This window comes from Mauremys reevesii, linkage group 14, assembly GCF_016161935.1.
Source record: "Mauremys reevesii isolate NIE-2019 linkage group 14, ASM1616193v1, whole genome shotgun sequence".
In the NCBI taxonomy this organism is placed as follows: Eukaryota; Metazoa; Chordata; order Testudines; family Geoemydidae; genus Mauremys; species Mauremys reevesii.
The window spans coordinates 34,809,394-34,814,221 of record NC_052636.1 but is presented as its reverse complement, the minus strand read 5'-3'; the positions used below and the strand labels follow the sequence as shown (position 1 = coordinate 34,814,221).

The following is a 4,828-nucleotide window of genomic DNA, read 5'->3' as shown; positions in this document are numbered from 1 at the left end:
GTTTGAGCGTCGATTGAAGCTTTTCCCGCACTCAGAGCACGTGTAGGGCGTCTCCCCTGTGTGGATTCTCTCATGTCTGATAAGGTCTGAGCTCTGACTGAAGCTTTTCCCGCACTCATGGCACATGTAGCGTCTCTCTTCCAAGTTGATTCTGTTGCGTGGAATAAGGGCTGAGTGGCTACTGTAGTTTTCCTCTGGCCTCTGCTGAGTCTCACAGGCTTTTGTGTTTTCTGGGAGTGCACAACTCCTGGAAACATTCCCTTTGGATATTCCTGATAACATCCAATGTGGATCTACTTGCACAGTGTCTTCCTGCTGGGGTTTCTCCTCCTCGTTCTCACTCACCAGCCCATCGCCGGATGGGAGACAGAGAGAATCCAGACATAGGTCACTCCCTGTGCCTGAGAAAAAGGAAATGTCAGAGAGGAATGGAAACCAAAATATATCTGGGAGAGATCAAACCTATCAGGTGCTGATTTTCCCCAAACCCTTCCACAGAGAAGAGAGGAAGGGATCAGTTCTGGGTCCTCATTGCACCATAACTCTTGGGGAAGGTGAGATCAGGGAGGGACCTGCTGCCAGTTGTCAGTCAGAATAGGACGGAAGCCATGAGTGACATCTGCCATAATGATTCCACATCTGCAGGGAACAATCCTGAACTTGAAGAGCTCATGGGGTCTTTGTAGGGCATCCCAAATGTTTCCTGCATTCCTAAGCAGTTGTTGAGTTGTTGAACCAATTCCTCACCTGCAAAGGCAGCTCTCTGGACCACTTCTTTCTCAGAGCCCTGGAGGTCCGGGACCCACGGCTCTTCCTCGTTCCAGCTGCGAGATCACATCAGGTTTGGAAACTGGAAACCCTACTGCAGGCAAAGAAAACAAGGGAGGTCAGTGGAATTTGTGGGATACTTGTCACAAAGAATATTCCATAGTTTTAACCCCATCTCATTTTTAGACAGTAACATCTCTAGCTCTCAGGATTCATCTGCTTGCCTGCATCAATATCTCTTTTCTTATAAGTACAGTATTGTGATAGGTTTATTAATTCATATTAAAAATATTTGGCTGTAATGCAAGAAACCTACAGGCCAAAAACCTGCATTTTAAGCTAAAGCAAAGTTAGCATAGCTACATCCTGTGCCCTTTTACCCAGAAAAGGAACTGTTTTTCCTATACCCAAATAAAGTGCCTACGCTTAGGTCTAAGACCCTTTACCTAGACCAACAGACAATGAAGAATAGCAAAGGGGATTTTTCAAAGTTGCACTCACAGACTGAACAAGTACCCCATAAGTGCGCAGATACCTGTCATCCATACGCACATACATACTAGCCTATGGAGTAAGCGTACCCTAACATTTCTATGGGGGAAGACTGAAATTTGGGCATAAGAGGAAGGATTTCCGGCATTTATTTCTATAAAAGAGGTAACCTACCTCACTATGGTATCCCCACCCCCACCTCGACCTCCTCCTTCTTCTCTACACTTCACCATCTTCAACTACGTATTCATGCTATCCATCCACGACAGCTATTAACCAGTAATACGCTGCACTTATTTTCTTTTCAAACCTTAAGTTCAAAAGGGACTCGGCTAAGCTTGGTCTCTCTAAACTTTATTTTAATTTGTCTATCAGATTATTTAGTTGACCTAAAAAGTAAATTCCAAAGTAGCTTTGAGAGCTCTTTGCATTAGTTTCCCTTGCAAGAGCTGTGAAACCAGAACCGCCAGAGGCGAGGCCAACAGCAGTTTATCAAAACAGGGTGTGAATATTAACCGAAGTTTGCAGCACATAATATTGTATCATCATATGTATCTCCTGAATAACAGTAATACAATTGTAACTCTGTAATACTACCGTTTACAATTTACTCACTATTTCATTGAGTTTAATAAAAGTCGTTATGACTCTATCTGTCTCCGTGTGAGCTTCCTGTCATACCCCCGAAGGTCCCTTTATCAATTCTGTGGAACCTGATTCGAAACACGAACTTTTATCTTCTGATCAAACAAATTGGCGAGCCTAAACCCATATTAATTAATATAAAATGATTAAGTATTAGTATTAATTAAATAAAATAATTACAATATAAATTAAAACAAGTTGATAAATCAAATCAACATTACTCACACACCCCAAATAAGGCTACGCATCCCAAGGCCATCTTCCTTGGCTCAAAGTGGCAGGAGAGTTACTATTATAACAAATCATATTCATTACCTTAGTGCCTAAGGACCAACTAACAGTGGGCCCCCATTGTGCTAGGCAAAGTGCAAACAGAGAACAGTAGATGGCCCATGCCCTGAAGAATTTACAATCTAAATCAGGGGTAGGCAACCTGCGGCACACAAGCTGATTTTCAGTGGCACTCACACTGCCTGGGTCCTGGCCCCTGGTCCGAGGGAGGCTCTGCATTTTAATTTAATTTTAAATTAAGCTTCTTAGACATTTTAAAAACCTTATTTACTTTACATACAACAATAGTTTAGTTCTATATTATAGACTTATAGAAAGAGACCTTCTAAAAACGTTAAAATGTGTTACTGGCACACGGAACCTTAAATTAGAGTGAATAAATGAAGCTCGGCACAGCACTGCTGAAAGGTTGCCGACCCCGATCTAAATAGACAGGACAGACACAGAATGGGGGAAGGGCTAGAACCCACTGTTAGAATAGAGATATTCAGGCCTGCCTGTAAAGCCTAGACTTTAAGAACCTAGGGGTATTTTTATCACTTTGTCTTTATACCCCGGTAACTAGCTAAGAGTCAAAATCACAGTCTGCCTGTGTATGGGCCTTCTCTCACTAGGATAGGCTGAGGCCTTGTTCTTAGGCTAAGGCCTTTGGCTAATCAGCAGGGGCAGCCATAAGCTGGGAAGCGAAGGGTCACATCCTCACATCCCAAACCAGTCACACTGAACTAAGGTGCTACTGGGCTGTTAGGAAGATGATCCTGTCCTGATAGCGCCCATCACCACCAGATAAAGAAACAGATCTTAAGATGGTTAATGAAAACTTAGTTTGACAGCAGCTGGTCTGGCAAGAAATCACTTCTCAATGGTTGTGGTTGTGAAACCCTAATTTCTGTACCGTTTTATCTTTAACAAGGTAAAAGTGGTGGCCACAATCAGTCTGGTTCTCCAATTGTTTCTGTCTGCTGCATAATTAATTTTTCTAGGTGTAAGTTCATTAGGGCAGTGGAATATGCTTGCTTGGAAATAACCCCAATAAACATCGCATTATCTGTGCTTCAGACTTCTGGTGTTTCGCTGCTTGCTGTCTGCGTGACAAGAACCAGGGAAGTCGGAGGGTGAAGGGAAAACCCTCTAACAAATGGACATGACCTGATAACCAAGAGGTGAGCCTTTAAGGAAGGTTTTAATACACTTTGGAACGGATCAGGGATTCCCATGAGGACTGAGAGGGAGCGATGGTAAACACGCATTTAGATCCTTTTCTTGTTTTATATCTTTTCCCCATAAGGCTGAACCTCTGGCACTGTCATGGATCCATAGGATCTCTGCAATGCCCTGGCTTTTAAACAGTCCTTGGGAGGTGCCCTTGAATACACTAGACCCCCAAGGGGTCCCACTCTTCCACAAGGACAGGCCACTTAGCTTCAGCACCTGACACTGAGCCAGTTCCTCGGTGCCCTTCCTCCACACTCCTCTCCACTTCTTCCCATTACTCTCAGCCAGCACCACCTGCCGGCACCTTGGGAGCTTCTTGTGTTCCCTCCTCGTCTCTCACAACCTCCTCCCTCCCTGCTGCTTCTTAGCTCTAACCCTGCACACACCCTCCCCATGTCCTGGCACCCCAGAATTACCTATTCTCCTTCTCCGCCCCCCCCACAGCTCTGTTCGACCTACATCCGTGGGGTCCTGAATGACAACATTATACGCTCTCCTATCAAAAGAGGAGCTCATCTGACTGTCACACAAGCCAGGCAAGAGTCACACAGCTATTTCCTCAATTTATAATTCTACAGGTGGCGATTTTCCTCTTAAAATGAGGAAAGGCATCAAAGCGACAGTTATTAATATAGTTATTAATGTAGCCAATAAGGACACATTCAATGCAATTTTAAAATGTCTGATGGCACCAAAAGGCACATGACAAAAATGATACTAGTGGGTGGGAGATTAGGCAAAAAAGGTGGGGGGGGACACGGAAACGTGTCAAAACTTGTATGATGAATAAAGGTATAAAGTTATTACTGCTCAGGTTCTTTATAGACCCCACAGCTTCTAATACCCCAGGGGACAGGACTCCTTACCCAGCGAGGTCACCGTCTCATAGTTCTCCTGCATGACATCCCTGTAGAGGGCTCTCTGAGTGGGGTCCAGCAGAGCCCCTCTTCTCTGGTGAAGTACACAGCCACCTCCTCGAAGGTCACCGGCCTCTGAAAGAGCAAGAGTGCAACATTCAGGACCTGCTGCTCCACTCACAGCCCCACTATTCACGGAACAGCAGCACCAGGTAAATGGAAGCTCCACAAGGCACATGTTAACAGAGTCCCACCCCACCTTGCCTAGAACAGCCAGGCGGCATCAGAGGGTGGAAAGAGAGAACCTTTGTGTCTCCCAACTGACAGATGGAGGCAGGGTCATCACATTTATCACATACCCACTAGCCAGAGTTTGATATAGGAGATGGGGCTGTCTCTGGACCATGCTGGTGGTTCCTGGTAGGAATCCCAACACTCTCCAAATAAAATATATGGAAGAAAGGGGAAGTTAACAGTAAAGAACAGAAGTTAGAAAGTCAGAATTGTAGAAAGTTGGCAAGGGAAGCTATCAGAAATCAATGACCAATTAATGAAAATAA

At 44.6% G+C, this 4,828-nt stretch overlaps 1 long non-coding RNA gene across 1 annotated transcript; it reads right to left on the bottom strand.

The window, feature by feature from the left end:
- Positions 1-812: 812 nt before the first annotated feature.
- On the bottom strand, positions 813-4,303 carry LOC120381634. Its single transcript, XR_005588111.1, has 3 exons — positions 4,278-4,303; positions 1,876-2,022; positions 813-862 (listed from the first exon to the last, which is right to left on the bottom strand). It is a non-coding gene; the product is annotated as an uncharacterized LOC120381634 (long non-coding RNA).
- Between the last annotated feature and the right edge of the window lie 525 nt (positions 4,304-4,828).